Source organism: Chiloscyllium plagiosum, unplaced genomic scaffold, assembly GCF_037043375.1.
Source record: "Chiloscyllium plagiosum isolate Xiang-an unplaced genomic scaffold, Cpla_swu_hap1 HiC_scaffold_8, whole genome shotgun sequence".
Taxonomy (NCBI): Eukaryota; Metazoa; Chordata; class Chondrichthyes; order Orectolobiformes; family Hemiscylliidae; genus Chiloscyllium; species Chiloscyllium plagiosum.
Window position 1 is genome coordinate 44,922,415 of NW_028270146.1, and position 16,452 is coordinate 44,938,866.

General features: G+C 41.5%; 1 long non-coding RNA gene across 1 annotated transcript in view; it reads left to right on the forward strand.

The window, feature by feature from the left end:
• Nucleotides 1–16,452, forward strand: part of LOC122553517 (uncharacterized) — a 146,235-nt gene that overhangs the window by 92,353 nt on the left and 37,430 nt on the right. The window contains exon 4 of the long non-coding RNA XR_006312746.2: nt 7,203–7,366. This is a non-coding gene — a long non-coding RNA (uncharacterized LOC122553517). The remainder of the gene's footprint in view (nt 1–7,202; nt 7,367–16,452) is intronic.

The following is a 16,452-nucleotide window of genomic DNA, read 5'->3' on the forward strand; positions in this document are numbered from 1 at the left end:
GCGTTCTTCCTCCAGGCGTCGGATGGTGAGGGAGCGGCAGTGAAGGAGGCCCAGGACCTCCATGTCCTCGGCTGAGTGGGAGAGGGAGTTGAAATGTTCTGCTTTGTCTGGTTCCTCCCCTGACATTACTATCATGGCTGTCCCTGCCAGAACTTGAGAACTCCTGATGGCTTTGCTCTGGGATCAATGGAACATGCAAGCCTCTCCAATAGAGCTGGATGACAATCCAAGGAGAGGATTTGAACATACACTGTATCTGAAAAATAATTAGCGTGACTAAGTCAAAATGAAAGTATTTGAATATTAATTTAAATGCACTTATTTTATATTGTAAGCATTGTTGGTGGAATTGTAGATTGAAATATGAAAGGAATAGATGGTAAACTGTTGCTGATAATACCAAATTTGTGCGAAAGATTAATCTGATTTCATTAAGCTAGATTTGGTAAGTTTATGTAAAGAAACAAATGAGCAAGTCTGATTTAGAGTTTAGCAATATAGATGATTGGAGATAAAGGGAGGGTGAAAGGATGCATTTTTGTTTTACTGCCTGGGTGTTAATCCAATGGAGCAAACAATCTGTCCTTTGTAGGATCTGCCTGGTTTTTCTTATTTCAATTGATTCAAAATAAAGTTGAGTAATCCCCTCTGACATATCATCTTTAAAGTAATGAAGTCAAAATCTATCCACAGCTCTTTTACTGGTGTATGGGAGAGTAGGCAGATTCCTGTCCGTTCTTTAATTGTTGATCCTCCTTAAAGATTTTCATTAATCTCCAGATGTAGTATTTTGCAGAGATTTCTGAATGAGGTCAACCAAGAGATTTTGGCAGTTCAAACAAGGTTTTAGAATTCATGAGTAGTGTGAAAATCAGCCTGAATAGAATCAAGTCATTTATTTTTAAGCAAAAATCTTTACAGTAGCTTCATCAAATGTATTAAGTTTAATCATTTTTGTTATTGCATGAAGACAACTGAGATTTTGTTGCAGGCTGTCATGAAGGCTGCAAACTTGGGTTTGAATACTGTTTGAGACTAAAACAGAGTGAGTGATATCTGCGCAACTTCTACTTACTTTGGGTGTGTTCTATGCTTAATACCAATGTGGTGAGGGTGGTACCTTGGTGTCATAAATGTGCATTGTAGGTCTGCAAAGTAGGCAGATTTTGAACTCAGTCACTGTGTAATACTGATTTGACATACTACCATTCTGGATATCATATCTCCAGTAAACCATTGGTCCCGACAACCATTTAACATGCACACACCTTGCAAGCATTCAGCAGCAAGAAGGCTTCCTTCACCAATATCATGTAAATGGATTATCAATGTCAAGAAAAGATCTAACGAAGAAGAACAGAAATTGTTGGAAAATCTCAGCAGATCTGGCACGTTTGTGGGGAGTAATCAGAGTTAATGTTTTGGGTCCAGTGACCCTTCTTCAGCGCTAGAGAAGGTGCATTGCTCTTTTCGACCCTACTGAAATTTTCCTGCAGTTACTGTTTTTGTTTTTGATTTCCAGCATCCGTAGTTCATTTGGTTTTCTTGTTAATGTTTAATGAATATGCAGATGAGCCTCTGAAGCAAACTGTGGTGTCACTGTGACCACAGGAGTAATGTATTAAGGTTCTTCTCAGAGTTTGGGCCTTGTGCAGTACAGAGCATGTTGGTGTTCTGTAGCCACTATCATGCACAGTGCAACAACAAACAATGGCCCAGATTGACTGATAGCTAAAAAGTTGTTATTCCAGCATAGATGGGAATTGTGTGTGGTGAAACTTTGGAATTCCCATCATAGCAGAAGCCAGAGAATTCCCCAGGAATTTGAAGATTCCACGAGGCAATTACCTTAACGTCTGAAACTGTCAGAAGTTATCCATTTAAAGTGAAGTATTTGGAGCATGCCAATGAAACTGAATAAGTAGTTTCTCACAAAAAGCCAGACTATTATATACATAAGGTGGTAAGGAAAAGCCAGGGAATGATAGACCGGTGAGCCTGACATTGGTGGTGGGAATCCTGAGGGACAGGATGTACATGTATTTGGAAAGACAAAGACTGTGCGTGGAAAATCATGTCTCATGAACTTGATTGAGTTTTTTTGAAGAAGTAACAAAGAGGATTGATGAGGGCAGAGTAGTAGACGTGATTAGATTAGATTACATTACAGTGTGGAAACAGGCCCTTCGGCCCAACAAGTCACACCGACCCGCCGAAGCGCAACCCACCCATACCCCTATATTTACCCATTACCTAACTCTACGGGCAATTTAACATGGTCAATTCACCTAACCTGCACATCTTTGGGATTGTGGGAGGAAACCGGAGCACCCGGAGGAAACCCACGCAGACACGGGGAGAATGTGCAAACTCCACACAGTCAGTCGCCTGAGGCGGGAATTGAACCCGGGTCTCAGGCGCTGTGAGGCAGCAATGCTAACCACTGTGCCACCGTGCCGCCCACACCTATATGATCTATATGGACTTCAGTAAGGTGTTCGACAAGGTTCCCCATGGGAGACTGGTTAGCAAGATTAGGTCACACAGAATAGAGGGACAACTAGCCATTTTGATACAGAACTAGTTCGAAGGCAGAAGACAGAGTGTGATGGTGGAGGATTGCTTTTCCATCGGGAGGTTTGTGACGAATGGTGTGCCACAAGGCTCGGTTCTGGGTCCACTGCTTTTCGTCATTTATATAAGTGATTTGGGTGTGAACATAGGAGGTATAGTTAGTAAGTTTGCAGATGACACCAAAATTGGAGGTGTGATGGACAGTGAAGAAGATTTGGGGCAGCACGGTGGCTCAATGGTTAGCGCTGATGTCTCACAGCGCCAGGAATCGAAGTTCGATACTAATCTCGGGCGACTGTCTGTGGGGAGTTTGCACATGCTCCCCGTGTCTGTGTGGGTTTCCTCTCACAATCCAAAGATATGCAGGTTAGGTGAAATGGCCATGCTAAATTGCCCATAGTGTTCAAGGATGTGTAGGTTAGGTGCATTAGGAAGGAGTAAATATAGGATAATAGGGTGGGGGAGTGGGTCTGGATGGGTTACTCTTCAGAGGGTCGGTGTCGACTTGTTGGGCCAAAGGTCCTGTTTCCACACTGTAGGGATTCTATGATTCTACTTCAGAGTACAATATGATCTTGATCAGATGGGCCAATGGGCTGAGGAGTCACAGATGGAGGTTACTTTAGATAAATGCAAGGTTCTGCATTTTGGAAAAGCAAATCAGAGCAAATCTCTTGGGGAGTGTTGCTAAACAAAGAGACTTTGAAGTGCAGGTTCATAGCTCCTTGAAAGTAGTGTCGCAGGTAGATAGGATAGTGAAGAAGGCGTTTGGTATGCTTTCCTTTATCGGTTGGAGCATTGAGTTTAGGAGTTAGGAGGTCATGCTGTGGCTATACAGTTCATTGGTTTGACCACTTTTGAAATATTGTGTGTAGTTCTGGTCTCCTTCCTATTGGAAGGATGTTGTGAAACCTAAAAAAGTTCAGAAAAGTTTTACAAGGATGTTGCCAAGGTTAGAGGATTTGAGCTATAGGGAGAGGCTGAATAGGCTGGGGCCGTTTTCCATGGACCGTTGGAGGCTGAGGGGTGATCTTATAGAGATTTATAAAATCATGAAGGGCATGGGTAGGGTAAATAGACAAGGTCTTTGTCCCGGGGTGGGTGAGTCCAGAACTAGACAGCATAGGTTTAGGGTGAGAGGGGAAAGATATAAAAGGTACATAATGGGCAACCTTTTCATGCAGAGGGTGGTGCGTGTATGGAATGAGGTGCCAGAGGAAGTGGTGGAGGCTGGTACAATTGCAGGATTTAAATGACAGCTGGATGGGTATATGAATAGGAAGAGTTTAGAGGGATATGGTTCAAGTGCTGGCAAATGGGATGAGATTGGGCTGGGATATCTGGTGGGCATGGACAAGTTGAACCAAATGGTCTGTTTCCATGCTGTATGTCTCTATGACTCTGTGACATAACCTATGGCTTCTCTGCAGCCATAACATTGTGTTATGGCTGCAGAGAAGCCATAGGTTATGTCACAGAGTCATAGAGACATACAGCATGGAAACAGACCATTTGGTTCAACTTGTCCATGCCCACCAGATATCCCAGCCCAATCTCATCCCATTTGCCAGCACTTGAACCATATCCCTCTAAACTCTTCCTATTCATATACCCATCCAGCTGTCATTTAAATCCTGCAATTGTACCAGTCTCCACCACTTCCTCTGGCACCTCATTCCAGAGTCATAGAGACATACAGCACAGAAACAGACCCTTCGGTCCAACTTGTCCATGCTGACCAGATATCCCAACCCAATCTACTCCCACTTGCCAGCACTTGGCCCATATCCCTCCAAACCCTTCCTGTTCATATACCCATCCAGATGCTTTTTAAATGTTGCAATTGTACTAGCCTCATCTAGCACTGATCTCACATCTTTCCCCATATCGATACTCACCATTGCTATCCAAAACAAATGATGCTGTCTTGAATGCTTCAATCGAATTTCCTCCACTACATTTCCAGACAATGCATTCCATACAGTAACTACCGCTGAGTGGAAAAGCGTTTTCTCACCTCACTCTTGCTTCATTTGCTTTACTTCATTACAGTTATACCTTCTCATTGCAGTTTCTTTTTCAGGCAGAAATAATTTCACCCTGTCTACTGTGTCCAGCCTGCTCATGATGTTGAAAACTAAAATCTGTCACCTTTTTCTCTCCAGGGAGAACAGTCCCAACTTCTTCAATCTGTCCTCAAAACTGAAGTTTCTCATTCCTAGAACCATTCTTGTAAATCCCTTCTGCACTATCTTCAGTTTATTCACATCCTTCCTACAATGTGGCACCCACAGCTGTACACAATATTCCAGCTGAGGTCTGACAAATGTCTTGTACAAGCTCAACATCACCTCCTTCCTCTTGCACCTTATGCCCCAATCTATTAAACCAAGAACACTGCATGCTTTACTTCAGTCTTTCCAGGTACGTCAGCTTTTATCAAAAGAAGATTGGACAGCATTTTGTGAAGATTTCTTACAGCTTGCTTTGTCTACTGAGGTTCCATGTTGAAAAGATTGGATAGCACTTTGATCAGCATTATGAGCCAGATTATGAGAAAATAAGCCTCTCTCTTCTTTAAGATCTAACCAGGAACCATAGCCAGTGGGCGAACCAACAAAATGCTACTATTACACCTGATTTTTGTAGTTTCAAGAAGTAAATCCTGTGGTACCTGACTCTTCAGTATTTGGTGCGGAACATCATTCTTCCTCTGATACTCTTCCAAATCAGAGTGTGCAGAATTCTTCACCCAGTCCTGTAGTGAAGCTCATTTGTAATGCTAATGAAGATGAACCCACTGTCTTTATTGAAGCAGTGAAGTTCTCTTTGTTCAGCATTACAGGATGGCCACAATGGTCTTTCATTGAGCAGCTGGTATGCTTGACCTTTTGCTCAAGAACATAGAGAACCGGAAACTCAGTGGAGACTGGAAACCTCTTCAGCAATACAGAAGCATGAGGATGAAGTTCGATGTTTATATGAAAGTCCAGAAAATAGCCCTTTTGTTTTTCCAGAGATGTTGCCAGATGTGATATTAGGAAATGCTGGGAAATGCTGAGGTTCATCTATTCTTCTCTTTTTAACGCAGAAAGTTTTATGGTGGCTTCAGATGGTGGCTTCAGATGCAGTCTCTGAATAAGAAGTTTCTGATGAAAGCTGCAGACTCTGAAAACATTTTTGTTGACTTTATGTAGTTCCTGTGTGAAATGTTTGAAGAAGTGAATTCTGCAATCTTCACTCATCTCTTTGTCCTATACTTGAGAATAAGATGCAAGAATCTCAAGTTGCCATTGTCCTGAAATTGTCCTGAATGGTGTGATGAGTATTAGGAAAGGAAGGTGATTGAGTCATTGAGGCAGTCCATGATGGAGTGACATTTGGGAGTTTCAATGTCAGATTGGCAAAGTGAGGAATTATGATCCTTTGTGAACTTTATTGAGATTTGATAACTATCCTGCCATAAACAACTGTGAAATTGCTGAGAACATTGTGGGATCTGTCTTGGTTGCATTTGTTATTTGATGTGGTATATTCAATTAGGTAATTCCCTATATTGTCACAATGTTGGAATGTTAGCTGCACACATATTGTAGACCTTATTAGTGTCCTACCATTGAATAGAAAAATATTTTGTTGTTTATTTAAACCATGGCATCTTGTGGATTTATTCTCTAGAAAGTCCCTTGGAACTCTCACTTCATTTCCTGTAAAAACTAAAATAAATGATTAACCTCTAGCCATGTAAAATAAACGTGACACTCTGGTCTGGAATTGTAATATAATCTGGGGAGTGTTGGTGGGTTTGACTCTTGCTGGTCAACCTGAAATATTAACTTTGCTTTTTCTCCACCGATGCTGCCAGACCTGCTGAGCTTTTCCAGCAAGTTATTTTTTTGTTCGCTCTGAATAGTGTACATTAATCACATATTGTGATCCTCTTACCTTATTTTGGGGGTTGTCCAATTTAGTTTTGCCAAGGTTTCAAATATGGGTGTGAATTGCAAAATAAGGTTGAATATTTTCTTGAAATGTGGTTTGGTCAGATTAAAATTAAATTAAAAGAAACAAGAAAGTAAGGAGTCAATAATGGAGAATTTCCTGTTGTCTCTGTGGAGGGAACCATTCTACCTCTATTAGGCCAGAAAGTGTAGGCCTAGACTGATATGGCTAAGGCCTTTGGACTCCCAATAAAGCTTAAGAGTATTACTGGAGTTTAACTAGTTTAGACACTATAACCAGTCTAAGGCATTGTTGCAGTTATATATTTGTCTGATCAGAACTATTTCACCCTATGGACCACTACCTCCAAGGATGCCCAGTGTAAGAATTTCAGCATCTAATGATAAATAATCTCTTTAAGCTTCATTAGTGAGTCAGGCTGGCTGTTTAATCATTACAGTGCCTTTCATCACTGAAGATCTATCTGACTCATGAATAGGATTACCAAGTCTGTCATTGCAAGGTCCAAACATCTGTTGCAGTGTCCATCTCCTTGGTGCTTAAAGTGCCTCCACCTGGTTCCTCGTGGAGCAGTGATCCTAAGTGAATGGAAAATGATATTATGTGACATTTAAATGTATTATAATATTGAAATGAAACTCTGCATTCTTTCTTTCTCTCTGAAGGTCCTTCACCCTGATTGAAGTAGTTGCAAGAAAGCCCGTAGATGACCATTCAGTCCTCCCACCAATTGAGGAACTTAAGGACCTCATCCTAATGCCTCTGGTATAAACTCAGCAGCAGGTGGGGGACCTGCTATGGGAGGAACACAACTTGCGAACCCTGGCAGGTTTGTTTTTAGGTACAAAGTGGGCCCTTGCAAACCCTGGCAGGTTTGTTTTTAGGTACAAAGTGAGTCCTTCATTCAAAGACACTCCATGCATCATTAAGAAAATTGACAAAGGGCAGTGTGTGGGGAGAGGGATTGTGTAGAATGGCATCAATCTTACCTTGCTGCCAGCCCCCACAATGCCTTTCCTGTTATCACCCATCTGTGCCAGGATTACTCCTTGACCTGAGGCATCAGATGGGTGAAGTAACAGCAGAAGCCACTGCCACCTAGGTGGCACCACTGAGTACAGAGGAATGTTGGCCTCTGGGTGGTCAGGACACTTATCCCATCAGTCCTCGCCCATGGAGGATGGCCAGCTACATGCTGTCAGGCATTCTTGAAAGTTGGTAATGTGGGGGTCTTGATGGTTTCCTAGCCAACAGCCCTGTTGCCATTGTAAGATTCTGCCCACCATTTAATGGATTATAACTGCACTGTGTGGTAAACTTTAAAACCTGTTCCACCTAAGTCTTTGGAATGGTAAATATAGGGAGTGTGATGGGGTGATGAGCTTGTAGACAATTTACAAAAGACAATTATTCTTTTTCTAAAATGCTCTTGATTGAAATAAGATTTTTGCATGCTTTATTATTTTTTTCCTACTTTTTAATAAGTAAAAGCTCTATAACTATGATGAATATTTATAGTTGAGAATCGTCACCTTACAAGATTTTCCATGCTTTTTATTACACTTGTTCACAGTTCATCTGACCTTGTTCTTTCTCACAGTTTACGATAATTGCAGCAGTGTTCCAGGTCTTGATGGAAATGTACCCAGGAGCTAATGACTGAATTTATCAAATGGATAGTAAAGAGCACTCTTGCTCACAATAATCTCAATCTCAAGAGTGGTATCTGATTTATACTAGGGAGAAGGGCTTTGTGTAGTCAAGGCTTTGCCAGCTTTCAGCATACAGTATTTATAATTTCTATTGTGCCATTAAATAATGTGTGCACCGTGTAGCCCCATTAGTAAAAATTTGCTAGATTTTATCTCATTAAATGCCTCATTAGCCACTTAACAAATGGTTGAGCGTTACTATTGCTGGTACATTTCAATTGGCTAAATTATTTACTATTTTGAATAAAATTGATTTTGCAATATCTGCATTTTACATTCTGGCATATTCCTGTGAGTGGGAGAAAGTGAGGACTGCAGATGCTGGAGATCAGAGTCGAGAGTGTGGTGCTGCAAAAGCACAGCAGGTCATGCGGCATCCAAGGAGCAGGAGGATCGACATTTTGGGTATAAACCCTTCATCAGGAATGAAGAATGGCTTATGCCAAAACTTCGAATCTCCTGCTCCTCGGATGCTGCCTGACCTGCTGTGCTTTTCCAGTACCACACTCTCAACCATATTCCTGTGAGTTCCAGAGATACTGACTGATGAACAGTTAATATGCTCATACAAGTGTATTACTTAATAAAGGTTGTTAACAAGTTTAAGATAAGAAAGAATTGAAGTATCAGCGAAAGTGGATTCAGTTCTGTTATCCATATGAAGGAACTGAGGGCATTCTAGCTAAGTTTGCAGATGATACAAAGATAGGTAGAGAGACAGATAGCATTGAGGAGGCAGGAGACTGCAGAAGGATTTGGACAGTTTAGGAGAGTGAGCAAGAAAGTGGCGGATGGAGTACAATATTGGAAAGTGTGAGGTCATGCACTTTGGTCGGAAGAATAGAGGCATGCATTTTTTTCTAAATAGAGAGAAAGTTAGAAGTGCAAAGAAATTTGGGAGTTCTAGTCCAGGATTCGCTTAAGGTAAACTTGCAGGTTGAGTCAGATGGAAAGCAAATGCAATGATGGTATTTATTTTGAGAGAACTCGAATATAAAAGCAGGGGTGTATTTCTGAGACTCAGTAAGGCTGTGGTCAGACCATGTTTGGAGTATTGTGCACAGCTTTGTGCCCCACATCTCAGGAAGGATGTACTGGCCCTGGAGTGTGTTCAGAGGAGGTTCACGAAAAGCTTAACATATATAAGGAATATCTGAGAACTCTGGGTCAATAGTTGATGGAGTTTAGAAGGATGAGGGGGATTCTAATAGAAACTTACAGAATACTGAACGGCCTGGACAGAGTAGATGTTGGGAAGATGTTTCCATTGGTAGGACAGACAAGGACCTGAGGGCAACCCTTAGAACAAAGGAACACCCTTGAGAAGGGAAGTAAGGAGAAACTTCTTTAGCCAGCGATTGGTGAATCTATGGAATTCATTGCCACATAAGGCTGTGGAGGGCAGGTCATTCAGTATATTTAAGACTGAAGTAGATGGCTTCTTGATTGTCAAGGGGATCAAAGATTACAGGGAGAAAGCGGGAGAGTGGAGTTGAGAAACTTAACAGCCATGCTTGAATGGTGGAGTCAACTCAATGGGCTGAATGGCCCAATTTCTGCTCCTATGTCTTCTGGTTTTATTGCAACAGGTGCTAGCTGCTGGTATTGACAACAGTAATTTGTAGGTTACATTCTCAGTTCTATTTTAGAATAAATGTACAGTTTGACCCACATTCAGTTATTTTGTTTGGACCTTTAACTTGGTGGGGGAAATAATGCACTCCAGCCCCTGAGTGCGCACCTCTCTCTGAAAGAGTACAGTATTGGTGGACACTGTGTGTTTCCTCTCTAAGGACACCCGAGCATGAACATAGCTATGGGGATGAGGGGTAGGCAGACAGCAGCTATAGCTCTCTTCAAGGTCCACTACCTGAACCTAATAGGACCCAGCTCTTTTATTACTATATCTTTTCTATATCTAGAGATGGTTTTATGCACCATTGCATCTTTTTTCCCAACACCAAATCATCTTTTTTTTCCCTTTTATCTCCACCACTGAATCACTTGTGTTTGTAATGAAGTGACCAATTACATGCGAAGTCTGTCGGGGCAGTGTAATGACAACAAAAGTGAGGGAAAAGTAGGGTGATAGGGAGGGGACTAAATCAAAATGGAGTTGGAGGAGGAAATAAAGCATTCCACCCTGCATGGCACTCAGACTCTCATGACATGAAGAATAAGGACCCAACTCTTCCTTTCTCTTTTCCTTGTTTTGTATCCAGGAGTGTTCTTGCACATATCTGAACATTTTTCTCACCACCAAACCACCTGTCTAACTTTTCATCTGTTATCTACCATTACTATATCCTAGGTGTTTCTAATTACTTGTCTCGCAAAGTCTATTAAGGGCAGTGCAATAACATAGAAGGTGAGGAAGGCATCGGGAGACAGTTGGTGGAATTAAATCAAAATGGATTTGGAAGGGCAGATAAAGCACTCTTACCCACCTGTCTCTAAAGGCATTAAGAGTGTTGGTGAATACGGTGTGATCCATCTCAAGGACTGCCATGCATGAATGTAACTGCAGAAGGGGGACAGACATTGGCAATTCTAACCCCAACTCCACTGCCTGATGCCTGGACCTGTTCATTGCCACTTTGCCCAGGCCAAAAGCACAACAACAAAGAGGTCCTTTGACTTGCTTAACCCACTCTGGTCTGGATGCCCAAAGGTCAAGAGTGTGGTACTGAAGAGTGACCAAAAGCACAACAAAATATTTAAGAAATGACTGTAAAGAGAGTGCAACCACCCATAACCAATGTATGCTTGGTCCATGGGCTTCACATCACTGCAAAATAAACAGATGGGCTGAAGAGGACCCAACTCTTTTTTGTTATATCCAGAGGTGCTTTCATACACGACTGAAACAGCTTTTCCCCTCTCACCAGTGCTACTTTTCATTTATTACTCACCCATCATTAAACACCCATATTTTCAATTAATCAGTTTATGTGCAAAGACTGTCAAAGGCACTGCAGGCCTTCAGATTAAGAGAAGACTAGGGAGACAGGAAGGACACAACAGTTTTATTGAAAGCAACCTGTTCAGAGATATTATTGCATACTTCTGGAGTAGATGGGACTTGAATCTAGGCCTTCTGGCCCAGGTGAAAACACTACTACATCACAAAAAGCCTTAAAGAACGCAGCTTTTTAAAAAAATTCTTACATCCAGATGTGTTACTACAACAAAATGGCTTTTTCTGACCACCAAATCACCCATGGTATTTACAATTATTAACTACCATTAAATCAGTCAATACATTAATTGATTAATTTACATGCAAAGTCTATTAAGGGAAATTCAGGAATGCCAAAAGTGTGGATCAGGGAGAGAGAAGGAGGGGATTAAATCCTTTTTCAATATCTAGAAGTGCTCTTACACACGACTGCAGTTTTCTTTTCCATCACCAAATCACCCATGGTATTTTTCATCTATAACTATCACCACTAAATCTCCCACGTTTCCCAGTGAATCAAATTACATGCAACACCTGGCAAAGGTAATGAGGACACAGCTCTTGGGTACAAAGGCCAATGAGCATCATCTACTGTTGATCAATTCTGCAGCTGTTTTTGTTTGATCTAGGAACCTGGTTAACTCACTGGGCTGGACAGTTGCATTGCGATGTAGAGTAGGAGTACACTTCCCACACCAGCTAAGGGTGCGTTGGAGATCCAACCTTCCCAAACTTGACCCTTAAGTTAAATGGAGAAAGTGAGGACTGCAGATGCTGGAGATCAGAGCTGAAAATGTGTTGCTGGAAAAGCGCAGCAGGTCAGGCAGCATCCAAGGAACAGGAGAATCGACGTTTCAGGCATGAGCCCTTCTTCAGGAACCTTCCTGAACCTTCTTCAGGAACCTTCCTGAAGAAGGGCTCATGCCTGAAACGTCGATTCTCCTGCTCCTTGGATGCTGCCTGACCTGCTGCGCTTTTCCAGCAACACATTTTTAGCCCTAAAGTTAAATGCACCACCAGTTGTCTCTCTCTCTCTCTAATGAGAGACTAGCCCTGTGTCCCTCTAGAACTATGATGACTTTACTTTGAATCAAGAGGCCTGGGTTTAAGTTCCACCTGCTCCAGAGCTGTGTAGTAACATCTCTGAACAAATTGACTAGAAAATATATTTTGGTTTACCCTGAAAGGAACCTGCATTTCTAATGTTGACATTGGAAAGTGCTAAACTAGCAATATCTCTGCTGTTTTGACCTTTTCTCCCTGAATGAACTTGCTTCTGAAAGTCTGTTTCTCTGTGTTGTAAAATTCCAGTCAGCAAATACCTTACCTATTTATCTCCCTGGAGCTTGCTTGTCATTTAGCTAAAATCACATGATTTCTTTTAGCTCACTGATGCAAATTATTTTCTGGCCATTTTTATAAAGAATCACTTGCACTGCTTTGAAATTCAGATTCCATATTTCTTATTAGAACCTGTGTATAGTGATAATTATATTGAGCCTTCACACAGAAGGTGGTACAGGTCTCGAATAAGTTGCCAGAGGAAGTGGTGGAGGCGAGTACAATTGCAACATTTAAGAGGCATTTGGATGGGTTATATGAATAGGAAGGGTTTGAGGGGTATGGGCCGGGTGCTGGCAGGTGGGACTAGATTGGTTTGGGATATGATTAGATTACTTACAGTGTGGAAACAGGCCCTTTGGCCCAACAAGTCCACACCGACCCGCCGAAGCGTAACCCACCCAAACCCATTCTCCTACATTTACCCCTTCACCTAACACTACGGGCAATTTAGCATGGCCAATTCACCTAACCCCTGCACATTTTTGGATTGTGGGAGGAAACCGGAGCACCCGGAGGAAACCCACACAGACACGGGGAGAATGTGCAAACTCCACACAGAGAAATCTGGTCGGCATGGACAGGTTGGACTGAAGGGTCTGTTTCCATGCGGTACATCTCTATTACTCTATCTAACAGCATTACAGATTTTCACCTCCTTGCATCCAATCTAGCTACCCAGCTGACTCTCTTTATACTCTATTTGAATATCAGCTAAACAAATGGACAAAGTAACTCATTTTGCCATTCTTTATATTTGCTCTCAATGTTGAATCAAACAATCCTCATCACATATCTTATGAATAATGACATATTTGGTAGTTATAGAGTCATACAGCACAGAAATAGGCCATTCGGTCCAACCTGTCCATGCTGACCAGGTATCCTAAACTGGACTAGTCCCATTTGCCAGCATTTGGTCCATATCCAATTCATGTATCTGTTCAAATGTCATTTAAATGTTGTAACTGTACCTGCATCCACCATTTTCATAATGGCACCACTCTCTGTGTGAAAAAGTTGCCCCTCAGGAAAATGTAAAATCTTTTCCCTTTCACCTTAAACCCATGCCCTCTACTTTTGGATTTCCATACCCTCGGAAAAAGACTTTGGCGATTTACCTTATCTATGCCCCTCGTGATATTATAAACCTCTATAAGATCACCCTTCAGCCTCTGATGCTGAAGGGAAATAAGTCCCAGCCTATCCAGACTCTTCTTATAACTCAAACCGTCCAGTCCCAGCAACATCCTTTTAAATTTTTTCTATACCTTTTCCAGTTAAATAACCTCCTCCTTACAGCAGGGTGACCAGAACTGTAAGCAGGATTCTAAAATTGGCTTCTGCAATGTCCTGTACAGCCGTAACATGATGTCCCAACTCCTATACTTGTTGCTCTGACCAATGAATAGTGCAATGGTGGTCACCTGTAATGTGACATGAACCCAGGGTCCCGGTTGAGGTCCTCCCTATGAGTACTGAACTTAGCTATCAGCCTCTGCTTGGCCACTTTTCGCTGCTGCCTGTCCTGAAGTCCGCCTTGGAGGATGGTCACCCGAAGGTCCGAGGTTGAATGTCCTGGACCACTGAAGTGTTCCCCAACTGGGAGAGAACACTCCTGTCTGTTGATTGTTGTGCTATGACAACGGATGAATGGACACCGCATAAGGTGACCACCATTGCACTATACACACACACACTCTCTCACACCCACCCACACACAGGCACTCCTATACATACATACACACTGACACAAATATACACAGACACGCACATCGACACCCACACACATCCTTACAGACACACACACTTCCACAATCACACATGCACCCCCTCACAGACTTAAGACACTCTACACTCACTACACACACACATACACTTTCTCACATTCACAGCCCCCAACCCAGACAAACACACACACACAGACAGACAAAGACCCACATGCACACATATATTTTGTGGGGTGAATTTGTACTTGCAGGGTTACATTGTACTTTGCTCAAAAACTGCATGAATTCATGTAAAACTCCGATATCTCACTTTTTAGATTAGAATCAATCAAAACATCATGGCAGAGAACACAGGGGGCTAACACCTTCAACATATTGTCTAGCTATCACCATTGTTAACAGCTAACCTGAGAATGCAACTTTTTAAAAAATTGTTTTGTGATTTACACATGAAAGAAGTGAAACTATCATGGTATTCAAAGAGATGAAAGACTTAACAGACAATCAATTTTTCAATGTATAATTTCAGTTACATCAGACTGTAAATTTTTGCTATAAATTCTGTGTTAGGATTGAGCCCTCCACTACCACCTGATAGTCGCTCTGAAAGCTAGTATGCTTCCAATTAAACCTGTTGGACTATAACCTGGTGTTGTGTGATTTTTAACTTTGTACACCCCAGTTCAACACCGGCATCTCCAAATCATGACTCTAATTTTATATATGCTACTTTTTTGAGGATAGGAAACCTGCTCAATAAGAATACAGCTATCTCTGATGTAACTCAATATCATCAAATCTGAATTTCTTTAGTTAACAAAATCAGTCTGTCTTATTCTTAGAATTAACATTTTATATAGCAACTACTGATATTTGTGGAGGACAATTCTCAAACTGTTAGACCCTTTTAGCATAGACATGTGCCTCATGTGGCATATTGAGTCGATGCAGTGGCTAGTTACTACAGTAAATGTGCAGTAAATACAACCGCTACTGATATCTTGGTGCTACAATGAAAGCTCAGACAACAGTTATGGCTTTGTTGCCATTGTTATGATCTCCAAGTTGATCCAGAGTCCAAAACAAAACCCAAATGATGAAATTACTGTACAATATTTCACTTTTCATGACTTTTACTTTAACATGAATCAGAATCAATGCAAAAAAGCAGATTATCAGACTTATCACAGTTGAAATGAAGTACAAATTACATGTGGAATGTCAGATAAAACATTATGGTATCTCCTGGATCTTCTAGACAGCTATTCCATTTGTAAGACGCTGCCATCAGTCACACAGTTCTTACAAGCTTGTATCTTCATTGTACGCAATTTTAAACCCTTTCCTTCAAGGACTTAGCTATTTCCCTGTAGACAGCAGCATCCACGTAATTAGGGCTTCACCCTATTCTTCCATACAATAGGGCATTTTTTTCTTGAGCTTTCTCAATTGTCAATCCCTGCTGGTCATGGTAGTGTGGATCTACCAGAAGCACCTTTATGCAGATAGGGTAGTTTTGAACACCCAATCACTTGTAAGTTAAACCAATGGCAGCAACAGGTTAAATGTGCTTTCTGATTGCTCAGGAATTCAGCTGTCTGACTTGGCTTGCTAACTGTCTCCTCTCTCCAGCTTTCCTCCTTTGTCTTGGTTTGTCTTCATGTGGCCTTTGAATTTTAACATCCTTCCTATTTCCAGGTCAAAATTCATCAGATCACATGGAGCTAGAGTTTCTTATTTTTGCAAAATTATAATTGGTTTATTTACAATTGATGCATACTCCTAGAAGTCCTTTCCAAATGTCTTTAAAAGCAATCATAGATACCCCAGATTTTCCTTACTGTTACTATTTCTGGCGTAAAGGAAATCACACAATGCAGCCTGTCATTTTTATCATCATGGGTACGGATCTCAGTATACAAATGAGCTTGTGTGATCTCACAGCATCTCAGCAATCCTTCCTCCAACAAGGTTGGTTTTGCATAAAAAATCGTTAGGAGAGGCAAAGCCATCCATTAGCTGGGTGCTCAGGCAAAGCTCAGGGCTGATTTATTTATTTATTTTTGTTTCTATAATTGAATGTGCTGGTGGATGATAATATTACAGAAATTATTTTGTGGCTTTTATTGCAACAACTTGGTGAAGGAGATGGACATCCAAGATGGATGGGAAA